This window comes from Aquarana catesbeiana, unplaced genomic scaffold, assembly GCF_042186555.1.
Source record: "Aquarana catesbeiana isolate 2022-GZ unplaced genomic scaffold, ASM4218655v1 unanchor237, whole genome shotgun sequence".
Lineage (NCBI taxonomy): Eukaryota > Metazoa > Chordata > Amphibia > Anura > Ranidae > Aquarana > Aquarana catesbeiana.
The window spans coordinates 1,534,640-1,550,151 of record NW_027362665.1 but is presented as its reverse complement, the minus strand read 5'-3'; the positions used below and the strand labels follow the sequence as shown (position 1 = coordinate 1,550,151).

At 41.9% G+C, this 15,512-nt stretch overlaps 2 protein-coding genes and 1 pseudogene across 5 annotated transcripts in view; 2 read left to right on the top strand and 1 right to left on the bottom strand.

Moving 5' to 3' along the window:
* LOC141122003 (uncharacterized) overlaps positions 1-15,512 on the top strand; it is a 207,768-nt gene that overhangs the window by 100,083 nt on the left and 92,173 nt on the right. The window lies entirely within an intron of this gene.
* LOC141122013 (gastrula zinc finger protein XlCGF66.1-like) overlaps positions 1-15,512 on the bottom strand; it is a 152,021-nt gene that overhangs the window by 60,317 nt on the left and 76,192 nt on the right. The window lies entirely within an intron of this gene.
* The window catches only part of LOC141122044 (uncharacterized), a 46,347-nt pseudogene that overhangs the window by 1,990 nt on the left and 28,845 nt on the right, over positions 1-15,512 (top strand).

Below are 15,512 nucleotides of genomic sequence, written 5' to 3'. Positions count from 1 at the left end.
AGTGGTAGTTCCAATTTTTTATGTCACACAATATTACCGTAAACGTCTAGAAAACGCAAAATATCAGTAAAAAACGCACAGTTAATTATTGGGGGCACAAACATGCAATAAATTACCCACTTTTTTTGGTAAAATATGAAAGCAGAGGTTGCATCAAGTAAATAGATACCCAACATGTCAAACCTTCAATTTGTGTGCGCCTGTAAAATAGTGACAGACTTCAGTGCCCTATATTTTCTATAGGCGACACTTTAAAAGCCCCCTTTAGGTCATCAGTTTACTATTACGGAGGAGATCTGGTGATAGAATTATTGCTCTCATTCCGGTGTGCGTGGCAATATGTAACGTGTATCGCAATCTACATTTTCAGGTGTAGGTGTCCCAGTGTATGCGTTTACGTTTGTACATGTGTATACGTGGGGGTGGGGGGCATCAAATTTTTTTTGGGGGGGGTTATGTGCTTGGGTGTAACTTTAATTTTGTACAAGTAAAAAAATGTTTTTTTTTTTTACTTCGGCTTTTTTTCATGCACATGTCTATTATCTCACTAATCTTTATAACTCATGACCAGCTGACTGTGCAAGCTACTTTGACCACTCCATTTATCACCGTCTCCTTGCTATGTCCCCCAAGCATTGTGTAAGTGACACAGATGATTGTATACAATGTTATAAAAAATACGAGTTTGCTATGTATTTTTTTTCTGTATTTTTTTTAGTTAGGCTGATTTTCTTTGCTGCCAAGGCATAAAAGGTCCTGAGGAAGCTCTATTGATGTGAAACGCGTCGACCTCTTGAACAATTCAGCAAAGCTAAATGAGTCATTATGAATATATATGGTCTAATGGTTGATGGATTTGTTCCCATTTTAATATTTGTAAGAAAGATTTTTTTATGTAATTTTTGTGTTCTGCCTTTTTTGTACCAATAAAGTCTGACATACAAGGTTTTTTTTTAAATGATAAATATTATGGATGTGGTACATTTATAGTAGCCAAATCTTCCTCTTTTTTAATTATAAAAAGAAAATTGTTGAACAAATGGGACCGGCATTCACCCAGCTGTGATGAATATTGGATGTATTTTATTTCATACACTGATTTCCTTGGCTCCATCTAGTGGTCAAAATGCAGTATTGTGCTATTTTTACTAATGGAGGTATGTCAGGAAAATACCCCATTATGGTCACTAGATGGAGCTGACAATCATAGGAAATTACTTTGTTACATTATGGCCAGAATTTGTAATGGCTGGATGAGTGATTGTCACATTCATCCCATGAAATTTCTATAAGTAGACCCCTTAGTTTCCTTCATCAGACATGTCTTCATACAGATACCTGAGATCATCCTCATACACTGGTGAGTACAGAACACACTGAAGGATATAAGTTTAATCAAAGCAACAATATTAAACCAACCATTGATTTAAACCTGAAAATTTGCATTTGGCCATTAGATGGCGCTAAGTATCATAAAAGTAATCTAGTGAACAAATGTAACATTGTTTATTTTCATTTGATGGAAAACTTTCAACCAGCTCAGCAGATCGCTTCATTCCTTCAATCCCCCCATTCACACAGAAGGGATGTACATGCATTGTCACCGGGCAGATTGCTATGTAAATTATTTATGACTAGACCCCTCAATGTCAGGAGACATTTATATAAAGATGGGAAGTATGTAGCAGATAAATGAATAGACCTCCTAGCAATGTTATTACCAGGCTGCAGCTAGGGGGAGCTCTAATGTTTAGAGTGTGACCACAGCAGAGTCATCCCATCTAGCTCACATTAAGCCTTTCATTGCCAGAGCTGTTTTTGCCCTGGAGAATAAAATGGTGGTAATTGTTAAGGTGTTCCTCGTACACAAATGTCACCTTCTTATCCGGGTTTATTTTCTCCTTTCCCCCATTTTCTATGGTGTGATCTTTTCTACAATACTTTGTTATACATAAAGTCGAGGAAAATGAGTGTAATAACTGCAACAACACCTCTCCATTCACAGTGGTGCCATGATGAAAATATACAAACAGTAAAAAAAGTGAAAAGATGTGCAAACATCACATTCCAAACATTCCTCAAAGTCCATTAATAAGTGTGAAGAAGAAATCGCTCCACTCCCTTATATATACACCACTTAGTGCTCCTGTCACCCCTCCCCCCTCTGGGCAGCACTCACCAGAACTATATGCCCCCCAATTTCATGGGTGGGAACACACACATTATAATCAATTTTATGGTAACATATAAAAGATGAGGTTTTGATGAGTAAATAGATACCAAACATGTCAAGTAATAAAATTGTGTGTGCCAGTGACATGGCAAAACACTACAGTACCTAAAAATCTCCATAGGAGGCGCTTTCCTGCTCATCAGTTTAGGGATAAGTGTGATCTCTGGTGGTAGAATTATTCCTCTCACTCCGACATTTGTGGTGATCCCTCACATGTGTGGTGCAATCACGCTTTACATACACATATACACAGTATGGGTGCGTTTACAGGTATGTGCAAAGCAATGGGGGTTACTTTTCATTTTTATTATAAATGTTATCATTTTTTTAAACTTGTTTAATTTTATTAATACTTTTTTTCTAATACATATTTTTTAACTTGTTTTATTCTATTTTTACTTATTTAGCTGTATTGCTATTACAAGGATATAACCACCCCCCCATTTGATATCATTGGGCAGGTGACAGGTCCTCTTTATGAGGCATGGGGGGTGTATTAGACCTCCAATGTCTCCTCTACCCTCCAATGCACAGATGGCGCTCGGTTAGATGTTTCCTTGGTGGTATCATCCAGGGGAATGATGGCTCAGAAACACTCAGAGCTGAGGACTGCCGGCTTCATTCAGTGCAGAGGAGAGTGAGTGGGATGGACGGTCATCAGTCTCCTACCTCTTGGCCTCCTGAAGCTGCTGGGTGAGGTTTCAGGCTCCCATGACAAGAGGGAGAGCCCAGAGCCAACACTGGGGGGGGTCATGGTGGAGGAAATCGGGCCATCCGCAGTGTAAATGAGATCAGGCAGCTATACAGCCCCCCAGATCACTCTTACTGTGCAGCTGGGAACTGGCTGAAGAAAACAAGAACTGCTACTGCCGCCATCAGCTTATGATTAACCCTTCACTTTCTGGGTGTACTATGTACCTCCAAAGAGCTCAATTGGTTACATATCATGTCTGGGGGTCCTAATCTCGGGGGGTCCTAATCCTGGGGGGTCCTAATGCTGGGGGGTCATAATGCTGTCTGTGAAGGGGCATCTCTATGATGTGCAGAAAGTGCTGCACCTGTGCTGACTTTTGCTAAGGAAAAATTACCAAAACAGCACATTACCAAAACAGACTCCCCGAGGTTCTTCTATGTATTTGGGGGACCTTTGGAGGGTCTGTGTGCTGTTAAAAAAAAAAAAAAGAAGCCGGCAATGAAATGTCATTTTCTGGCAATTTAAAATGATTAATTTTTCTTTGTAAAGGTCACTTTTTCTGTAGCCCATCTTACTGAAAGAATGAAAAAAATGTATAGAGACCCCCAAATACATACAGTACAAGAACCTCTGAGTGTAAAATGGAATTTAAGGGTCCCCCCTCACACACAAGAAAAATGTAGGTGCCCCCCCAGAAAATCCATACCAGATCCATAATCCAAGCATGTAGCCTGGCTGCCCAGGAAAGGGGAGGGATGAGTGTGCAGCTCCACCCCCTCCTCCTGAACCATACCAGGCCATGTGCCCTCAACATGGGAGGCCTTCGTAGTAAAGCACCTTGTCCCCATGTTGATAAGGACAAGGGCCTCATCCTCACAACTCTAGCCTAGTGGTTGGGGGGTCTGGGGGGCTTATCAGACTCTGGAAGTGCCCAGTACCCCCACATGAATGCATTTGGGGTACATTCATTTAAAAAAAAAGAAAAAGCAATATAAACACTCAATGTCCTTTATTTTAAAAAAATCCCCTAAAAAGTCTCTTATTGTTAATCCATCATCAATCATGATGCCAACCCAACACTGACTCCCCAATAACCCCCAATGACCCGCCACACAGGAGTGATCTCCGACGGTAACATTCGCTGACTGATAGTGTCCTGAGCTGTCATCAGCTATATAAAGGAAGGGGTGGGGATAGTGGTGACATCATTGCCCAAATATGGTCATATTCAGACAATGATGTCTTGATCTAGACCTCACCTATTTGCCTACATGGCCATGTAAGGGAATGGGAGGGGTGAAGTACAAAGGATGGGGAGATGGCGAAGGTATTGAATTTTTTCTTCTCCTCAGTCTTCATGAGTGAATCGGGGGGCTTCAGTAACCAAAACTGCAGTGTTTATCCTCATGACACAACACAGGAAGCACCTCCATGGTTAACAGAGGACAGAATTAAAATTAGACTTGAGAAACTTAACATTAATAAATCACCAGATGGCTTGCATCCGAGGGTACTTAGGGAACTCAGTCAAGTGATTGCCAGACCGTTGTTCCTAATTTATATAGACAGTCTACTGACTGGAATGGTACCAGCTGATTGGAGAAAAGCCAATGTAGCACCAGTATTTAAAAAGGGCCCAAAATACATCCCTGGCAATTACAGACCAGTTAGCCTAACATCAATAGTATGTAAACTCTTGGAGGGGATGATAAGGGACTATATACAAGATTTTAGTAATAAGAATGATATCATTAGCAGTAATCAGCATGGATTCATGAAGAATCGTTCTTGCCAAACGAATCTATTAATCTTCTATGAGGAGGTGAGTTGCCATCTAGATAAAGGAAGACCCGTAGACGTGGTGTATCTGGATTTTGCAAAAGCATTTGACACAGTTCCCCGTAAACGTTTACTGTACAAAATAAGGTCCGTTCGCATGCACCATAGGGTGAGTACATGGATTGAAAACTGGCTACAAGGGCAAGTTTAGAGGGTGGTGATAAATGGGGAGTACTCAGAATGGTCAGGGGTGGGTAGTGGGGTTCCCCAGGGTTCTGTGCTGGGACCAATCCTATTTAATTTGTTCATAAACGACCTGGAGGATGGGATAAACAGTTCAATCTCTGTATTTGCAGACGATACTAAGCTAAGCAGGGCAATAACTTCTCCGCAGGATGTGGAAACCTTGCAAAAAGATGTGAACAAATTAATGGGGTGGGCAACTACATGGCAAATGAGGTTCAATGTAGAAAAATGTAAAATTATGCATTTGGGTGGCAAAAATATGAATGCAATCTATAGACTGGGGGGAGAACCTCTGGGAGAATCTAGGATGGAAAAGGACCTGGGGGTCCTAGTAGATGATAGGCTCAGCAATGACATGTAATGCCAAGCTGCTGCTAACAAAGCAAACAGAATATTGGCATTAAAAAGGGATCAACTCCAGAGATAAAACGATAATTCTCCCACTCTACAAGACTCTGGTCCGCCCGCACCTGGAGTATGCTGTCCAGTTCTGGGCACCAGTCCTCAGGAAGGATGTACTGGAAATGGAGCGAGTACAAAGAAGGGCAACAAAGCTAATAAAGGGTCTGGAGGATCTTAGTTATGAGGAAAGGTTGTGAGCACTGAACTTATTCTCTCTGGAGAAGAGACGCTTGAGAGGGGATATGATTTCAATATACAAATACCGGACTGGTGACCCCACAATAGAAATAAAACTTTTTCGAAGAAGAGAGTTTAACAAGACTCGTGGCCACTCATTACAATTAGAAGAAAAGAGGTTTAACCTTAAACTACGTAGAGGGTTCTTTACTGTAAGAGTGGAAAGTATGTGGAATTCCCTTCCACAGGCGGTGGTCTCAGCGGGGAGCATTGATAGCTTCAAAAAACTATTAGATAAGCACCTGAATGACCACAACATACAGGGATATGTAATGTAATACTGACACATAATCACACACATAGGTTGGACTTGATAGACTTGTGTCTTTTTCCATCTCACCTACTATGTAACTATGTAACTATATAACTATGTAACTATGAAGTCGGCAGTTGCTAAGGACACAGCTGTTTCAGCCAGCCGTTGCCTCCCTAGAAACCAGTGACAGCCAGAAGCCGTCACATTCGTCTGCACCAAATGCCGTAAACGTTCGATGTTCAGAAGAATGTGGGAGGAGCCAGAGTTTATCCAATCTTCTGTTTAGACACGGAGCTCCTCCCTAATGCAGATTATTGTCAGTGTGTGGAAGTGATTGTATCTGCCAGACAGGGATCTGTATGTGTGTGTGTGTGTGTATGACTGCCCGGCACATCCATGAGATAGGAAAAAAATTCTCATCATTGGTGTCGGTGAGATAAAAGCCAATCTTTGGCTTCAGTAAAATATAATTAGCCCCGTCATTGGTTTCAGTGAGATAAAATAATCTCCATCATTGGTGTCAGTAGGAAAATAAAACCCATTGTTGGTGTCAGTGAGATAAAATAAGTACCATTGTTGGTGTCAGCGAGATAAAATAAGTACCATTGTTGGTGTCAGCGAGATAAAATAAGTACCATTGTTGGTGTCAGTGACATAAAATAAGAACCGTTGTTGGTTTCAGTGAGATAAAATAAGCTCTATTGTTGGTGTCAGTGAGATAAAATAAGCTCTATTGTTGGTGTCAGTGAGATAAAATACGCTCTATTGTTGTTAGTGAGATAAAATAAGTACCATTGTTGTCAGTGAGATAAAATAAGTCCCAATGTTGGTGTCAGTGAGAATAAAGTATAACTCCAGCCCAACATTGGTGGTCAGTGGTGGTACTCCTTGTACTAGTGATGTTCTGGCCAGCCCAGTGGACCCAAGGACTTTGCTCTTCTAAGATTCTGGTAAACCCAGATAGCCTCATTATTACAGTTTGGATGATTGTTCCTGAAGGATACAGCCATCCACCATATCTGTGTGGAACTTACCATAAGTTTTGGCAGTTGGTATTATGACACCTCTGGTTGGAGAGCCCATTCTATAGAGAAGGCTGTATTTATACTGTATACAGTATTTTTGATAATCACCATGGACTTTGTACTGCTCAATGCGTTCCCAACCAGTGTCTTATTGGGATATAAGATCAGAGGCTTACCAGAAATCTTGACTGCTCCATAAAGTGAACACGCATAAACAGCATCGCCCTCAGGGGACAGATGTTTCTTCTTATGAATCCTCGATATTTAGGACTCCAATCATAAATCTAAAAAATAAACTAATATAGTGTAATACTGCTTAATATAAGTGATAATCGCACCCAGGTGAGTATAGTGACAATACAAAGAGATGAGTGAGCAGTCGCCGGTCACCAGCCTTCACCCCCATGTAATGCGCACTCACCGCCAACTGGATTTGTAAACAGCGTTATGGGTGAAGTGGACACTGGTAGAAGGTAAACTCCTTCCCAGACTCTCCTTTCTCTGAGTAATGCTTCATTCATGTGACCCAAAGTACCATGAGCAATAAACAAGAAAGGTACTTCATAGTGTAGTATTTATTGCAATACTTGGACATACAGCTAAAACATCAGGATAAAATCCAAATACATAAAAACAACTAAACAAATAAAATGGATGACCGATTAACTCACATCATATGCCGCCACCTGGTACAATGTTGTGGTGGCCTGACGTTCACGCTATAGGACCCTATCCTTCGCGATTCACGCTAATGTGTATCTTCTAGCGTTCATCTTCTGAAGGTGCAAATTAGTGCAAATCACAAAGGGAAGCGAATCGCGAACCATATGATTCTGTCAGCCACCTGATTAAGGGGACAGATGTTACCCTCCCCCAATCTGTCCCTTTAATGAACTGGCTGACAGAATCATCTGATTATCTGCTCATATTCATCAACAATTGTTTTGTAATCACATCAACTATTTTAAACTTTGTATCATTTTAATTTGTTATAATAAAGCTTTGTGGATATTTTATACATGTAGTTGTTGTTTATTCCCTTCAAAGTGCCACTAAGAAGTTGGTTTGGTCTTGTGGTCTGTATTTAGGGATGTGGGAATACAATCTTCTCCTTTTACAACAATTGTCCTGTACATTTTTTCCAACCCGGGACTTAGGCACGGTACTAAAATCTCTATTGCAGCCCCCCTTTCGTCCCCCTAAGTCTGGTCCACTCTGGTATTTGACAATCATATTAGTCTTTCTTACAGCCATTACAACAGTAAGGAGGGTGTCAGAGTTGGCTGCCCTGGGGGGGCGTGACCGGAAGCGGATGGAGCGGACGGAGGTGATGGATGGCGAGGAGTGAGAGTGTGTGGATACCCTGCTCCGCATGTAGCATATAGACGGTATGATTGTGGATCCGCCGCAGCCCTCGGTGCCGCTCGTATTCTCCCCGCTGTGGAACCTGCATAGCTGATTCTGTTTGGGGATATACAAGCCGTGACAAGCTGAGACAGCGCGGCGCTCTGGTGTGACAGGGCAAGCTTGTGAGATCATAGGAGACAACGGAAGGAGAGGAGGAGAGGAGAGACGGCCGTTGTAGGAACGAACGCCGGGAGACAGCAGAAGGAGTTCACTGTAAGGTTTCCTGGGCATATCCTGTGCCGGACTGTGCTGTGTGTAGTGAAGAGCAGTGGAGGAGGAAGAAATTATCTTATCTTGTCTTCTTGTGGAGCCTAAAGATATGAACGGGACATCAGAGTGTGCGTTCGATTCCCTGAATCAGTAGACCAGCAGAACGGAGGTATTATCTTATCTTTTCCTGTGTCATAGTCTCCTTGCTGCAGTAAGCTGAGGCTGGTGGAAGGTTTATCAGGGGGAAGTGAACTGTTAACCTATGTGTATGCCTGTGGAGAGATCAATACACTGCTCTTAGAAATACTGCTCTGTGCATGCTGGACTGTGAGAACTGTGATAACCCCCGGTTTTGAGTGAGCAGGGGCAATATATAGGCACACGTAAGGGGATTATGGCATGGGTATCCCCCCTGTACTGGTATTGATGTGTTATATGGCATCTCTTGTTACCTCAGTGCTGCAGAAACTTAATCTGCAGTAATCTAACAACGGACTCTGATCCTGTGGGGATTGTGTGGTGGCACTTTTGCTTGTCAGTTAAGGACTTCCCTGCTGTATTATAGAAAATAAGCCTCAAGAGCAGATAGGCATCATGACGACTCGATCAACTAAAGAAAAAGAGAAGGATAAAGGGGCTCAGTCTACTGTGGCAGGCGCAACGGCGGCGGCCGTGGCGGCAACCGCCAAGCTAGAGAGAATGGTCCACTCAGCGGAACATACTCCGAATAAAGGGGGACAGCAAGGGCAAACAAAAACAGTAACGGACAGAAAGAGTCAGGGGCTGCCGAGTATGTCAGTAAGTGCTTCTGGCATAAAGAACCATACTAGTAAAGGGCCAGGAGGAGCCGGGAAAGAAACAGAGGCCCCTGTTACTATAACACCCCCTGCAGAAAGAGAGCCATCGCTAAAAGACATTCTTGTGGCAATTAATGCATGCAAACTCTCCCTGGGTGAACTAGGAGATCAAATGAAGGAGATCAAGGAGGAACTAGTGCTGGTGCAACAGGAGCTTAGGAAAACAGCAGAAAGAGTAACGGAAGCTGAGCAAAGAAAAAGTCTGTTAGAAGATGATGTGTACCCTATGAAACAAGAAATCAAAGTCTGGAAAGAGAGAATAGATAACCTGACGGGAAAATTTGATGAAATGGAAAACAGACTCCGTAGGGACAATGTGAGGGTGGTGGGATTGCCTGAAAGGAGCGAAGGCCCGGATCCGATAGTATTTCTAGAGGGCTGGCTGATCGAAATCTTTGGAAGAGAGACGTTTTCTCAGCAGTTCTCAATTGAAAGAGCGCATAGAGTTCCATTTAGGCCCCCTCCCCAAGGAAGACCCCCAAGACCGTTGATAGTGAAATTCTTAAATTTTAAGGATAAAGTAACGCTACTTCGAAGGGCTAGAGAAATGGGGAAACTCTTATATTGTGGTACCAGGATTTCAATATACCCAGATTTCTCACCAGACCTACAGAAGCGCAGAGCTGAATTCCTGGGAGTTAAACGTAGCCTGCAAAAGTTTGATGTTACATATGCCCTTCTGTATCCCGCCAGGCTTCGGATAAACGCACTGGGAGGAAGTCAGATTTTTGATTCTCCTGCCAGTGCGCTGGCATGGTTGGAAGACAAGAAGGATAATTTGTCAATGAAATAACTGTAAAAAATGGTTTCAATTTATCACTTATAGGTGGGGGAAACACATGAGAAAATTAATATAGTTTATGTGGAGCAGGGATAGGCCCAGACACGGGTAAAATGGAAGTTGGATTCGGATGGGGGTGGTTTAAAATAAGTGCTTATGTAGTTGTAGTGATAGGGGGGGGGAGAGGGGAAGGAGGATTGGGAGATATGAGTTTTGTGCGGGTGGGGTGGTATGGGACGGTCATTAAACAAGCCTCAAGGGGTAACCTAGAATGGTATGGGTGGGGTAGGAGGGGGGAATATTTAAAAATTCTGAGTGGGGGGGAGGGGAGGGAGGGAGGGAGGGGGGGGTAAAGGGAACACAAGAGGAAGAACACATGGGAGGGTACGAGCGGGTACACTAAATAATAAGAAAACACACGGTACACTAGTTTATACAATAATACAGTTGGCACAACAAAAAATTAGGTATGACATGTGGTACACTGGGTTATGTAATGACACGCAGGGTATAGCAGAATATGGGTATAGTAGGAAAGTGTGGAGTATGGAAACACGGGTATGCTCTAGAAATAAAAAGCTCACTAATTTAATTTTGACAAATAGGGAAATTATTTCATTGATAATGGGGAGTATTGTAGAACAAGGGGTAGATTGGATACAGGAGACATTAGGGATGGTGGGAGTTCTGGGGTTAATATGGCAAGACACCCGACGGTGTACTTCTCTCCCGGTAGCTTTTTCTATAGTTGTTGCTGATAATTATGTTTAAGTATAATCAATGGCATTGAATATCGGGTCGTGGAATGTCCGAGGGTTAGGAACCTCTGTTAAAAGGGCTGCTGTTTTTGATATGCTTGATATTTTTAAAGTGGGTATTGCCTGCTTGCAGGAGACACACTTGAGCAATGACACAAAAGGTCAAATAAAGAATAAGCACTTTCTGTACCAATACCATGCGGTACACACCTCGTATTCTAGAGGTGTGGCAGTGTTAGTTGGTGGAGGGATAGTGTTTACCTGCAAGCAGTGCAAGATTGATGGGGAGGGCCGTTATATTTTCCTACATTGCATAATAGAAAATCAAGAATGTATACTTGCAAATATTTACATTCCCCCTCCTTTTAAATTAGAGGTCTTGTACTGTCTACTGGAGTTTGTAGTTGATAGACCTAACATACCAGTTATTGTAGTTGGGGATTTCAACGTCATAATTAACAAAAAAATGGATAGGTTTCCCCCAGGTAATCAGGGATGGGGGCCACAAGGAAAGCGTATGGGTCAATTTCTTGAAGAAGCTGGATTGTTGGACCTCTGGAGAATACGGAACCCGGTGGCACAGCAATTTTCATGCTATTCGGGTTCCTATTCCACACTTTCAAGAATCGATCTTATATTGGGCAACAATTTAGCTTCCCAAATAATTAAAGATATAGTCTACCAACCTAGGGGGGTGTCGGATCACTCACTGTTAACGGCTATGGTAAATATAAGGAATAATAAATTAGGTGGGCTGTGGAGGATGAACCCAATATGGTTCGAACTAATAGAAGGTCAGAATGAGATTGTAGGCAAGGTAAAAGAATTTATAGATTTTAATACGGATACAACAACAAGAGGGGTGATGTGGGATGCATTAAAGTCATATTTGAGGGGTTTACTTATCCAGCAGGTTTCAAGGACAAAAAAGAAATCGTTGGAATGGGAGGTTAAGATCAGGGCGGAGTTAGCTGCGGCCGAAAGGGAGTATCTGAAGGAGCCATCCGCCGATACTAGGAGTAAGTGGGAGAATAGGCAACAAACATATAAAGAGGTAATGGTCAGGAAATAGGAAAACAAAAGAATGTTCCAAAAACAAATAGCGTATGGGGAAGGGGAAAAAGTGGGTAAGATGCTGGCCTATATTGTTAGGGCCAGTGCCTCACCTTCTGCAATCCCCGCCATTAGAACTATGGGCGGGGAGATATCATCTGTGACAGAGGAGATAAGTAATACATTTAAGGAATATTATGAAGAACTGTATAAGTCCCGGGGGGGTGCGGGAGGGGAGGAAATGGACAGTTTCTTCAAGAATATTGAATTACCCTCCCTCACAGACATTGACAGAGAGGTTTTGGAGGCTCCGATAACATTAGAGGAAATAAGAATGGCAGTAGCAGAAATGGCAAATCAGAAGTCCCCGGGTCCCGATGGCCTACCTGCTGAAACATATAAAAAATATGGGGAAATTTTACTCCCGGAGCTCCTTAATGTATTTGACATGGCAAAGAAGGAAGGAAAACTACCCAAATCAATGACCGAAGCTACGATTATTATGCTGCCCAAGGAGGGGAAAGACCCCTTAGAGCCGGGGTCTTATAGGCCCATTTCCTTGCTGTGCGCAGATGCTAAGATTCTCGCAAAGACGCTTGCTATTAGATTGAAAAAAATAATTTCAAAATTAGTCCACACAGACCAAACGGGTTTTATTCCCCAGAGATCACTTAGTAGGAATATCAGGAGGCTTTTTTTAAACCTGCAAATACCCATAGAGAATACGGGGTCAAGGGCGGTCATGATGTTGGATGTGGTAAAGGCATTCGACAGCCTGGAATGGGGGTTTATGAGACGTGTCTTGAAGGAGTTTGGCTTCGGTCCATCCTTTAGGAAGTGGGTTGAAATTTTATACAACGACCCTAGCGCTAAAGTTAAGGTCAATAACACCCTTTCAGCTGGATTCCGACTGGAAAGAGGCACAAGGCAGGGGTGCCCTCTGTCACCCTTGATTTTTGCCCTGGCCATGGAACCAGTGGCCGCAGCAGTGAGGCAAAGTCAGCTTATGGAAGGGTTCCGGAGAAGTGGTAGAGAGGAGAGAATCGCACTATATGCGGACGATGTCCTCATATTTCTAGGAGATACGGAGCGCTCACTTAGGCAGGTGATAGACATATTCACGAGTTTTGGAAAGCTATCTGGTCTCACCATAAATTGGGAAAAATCAATGCTATTACCGGTAGACCCAATTAGGAAAAATGCCTATTTGGAGAGTATACAAATAGAAATAGTGGAGATAGTAAAATACTTAGGTATTTATATAACAAAGGACCCAGGTAATTATATAAATCATAACTTGATCCCCCTGTTGACAAAGTTTAAAAATAAAGTCAATATATGGAGGAAGCTTCCCTTATCAGTTGCTGGACGATGCAATTTGGTCAAAATGCTGTGGTTGCCCCAGTTATTGTTCATATTGCAGAATTCACCAATATGGATTTATAAGAAATGGTTTAAAAAAATAGACACAATATTAAGAGATCTTATATGGAAAGGGGGACAATCAAGGATTAGCCTACAAACCTTGCAATTATCAACTCGAGAGGGGGGTATGGCAGTCCCACATCCCCAATTCTATTTTTTAGCAGCTCAGTTACAGCACATAGGGTCAAGGGATGAAAATAATGAGGGTATAATGACCATGGGAGCGCCACATGAAACATTTATGGAGGTGCTGGAGGCAAATTCTTTTGTCTCTAGACCCCCCACAGTTAAATTAATAATAAAAGTTTGGAAATCCATTAAAGTGCTGGAAGGTGTGGAAGGAAAGGCCAGGTACACTCCCCTTTGGGATAATAAGTATTTACAAGAATTAAAGCCAATGGGAAAAATAAAGTCTTGGGAAACAAAAGGAATAGTAAAATTGGCCCAACTGTATAATGGCAGCACACTCAAAACATTCATTTCACTAAAGGAGGAATTTGATATTCCGAATCATACGTATTACAACTATCTACAAATAAGGCATGCCCTAAAGGCTCAATTTGGGGAACAAGGTCCGAGGTGGAGCCTCTCCCCTATCCTTTGCAGAATGGGTAGTGCGGATGGACACAAAGGTTCCATAGCAGAAATGTATCCATTGTTATGCAGAGGTGGGATGGAGAGTCCAGAAAAGCTCAAGTGTAGAAGCAAATGGGAAAGAGACATGGGCAACATATCGGATGAACAGTGGAGAAAGATGTTGGAGGGAGGACATCAGGTCTCGGTATCACCCGCGCAGAAGTTCTCACACCTAATGCTCCTTCACAGGGCATATTACACACCAAAGAGACTGTTTGAATTTGGGCGAAGGGCGGATGCAAATTGTCCAAGATGCCAGAATACGGGGGACCTGATCCATATGATATGGAAATGCCCAAAATTACATCGGTACTGGACAGAAATATTAGAACTTATAAATAAGATCTTTAAAGTAGGATTGAAAATGGATCCAAAGTTATGTGTATTGGGAGTTGGGGAATGCCAAGGGAGAGGCAATAATATAAACAAAGCAGTGGTGAGATGCCTATTTCAGGCAAGGAAATTAATAGCCCTGAGGTGGCAGGCGGAGAGACCCCCTTCAAAGGATGACTGGATTAGAACAGTGACAGAAACGGTATGGAAAGAAAAGGTAGTATACGTAAGGAGGAAAAATTTGAAGGAGTTCAAAAAAAATTTGGGTCCCATGGTTAGAAGAAATAGGGTATCCCTTGTAAAGTGTGTAGGAAGAGGTGTTGTAGATGTACACAGAGGATTAAAGAATTACCGAAGGAAAAACAGTTAGACCCTTGGGTTGGAGGGTGGGGGGATAGGCACGGGGGGGGGGGGGGGGGGGGAAATAAGAGAAAACGGGTGAATAATGTTTTAGGATATTTTATACTTGGAGTGTTGTGCATATGAGTTTGGAATGTCTATCGTTGATGGAAATTACTGTATAACACTGTGTAATGAATAAAGATTATTAAAAAAAAAAAAAAAAAAAGAGTTGGCTGCCCTATCCTGCAGAGAGACATTTTGCATCATTTATCCAGATAGGGTGATCCTGTGTCCCTCATCGGGCTTGGCCACTAAAGTCATCTCAAAATTTCACATAGACTGGGAGGCGGTGCTACCTTATTTCACACAGCCACCAGAACAGACGAACCATCTAGATCTTAAACCACTGGACATGGTCAGCCTAAGGTCAATATTAGACATGTGCACTGACAAAAAATATGTTTGTTTTCGTTTCATTTGTTTTTTTCGGAAATTCGGAAATTTTGTTTTCCAAATTTCTAAAATTCGAATTTTCGAATTTTTGATTTCCGGAATTCAAAAGTTCAAAAATGTGAAAATCAGAAAAAAAGAAAGAAAATCAGTAAAATTCAAAATAATAACTAACTATTAAATTATAGGTATTGGAATTTCCTTTCAAATTTGGCTGTTTGTGAATGTAACGAATACAAATTTATCTGAAGTTACGAATTGTCCGAAAAAACGAATGCCGCATCTAAACAAATGGAATGGAACAAATTAATAATAAATAATAATAAAAATGCTTTATTATTATTATATCATTAGGTTCCATACGTTTAGATGCGGCATTCGTTATTTC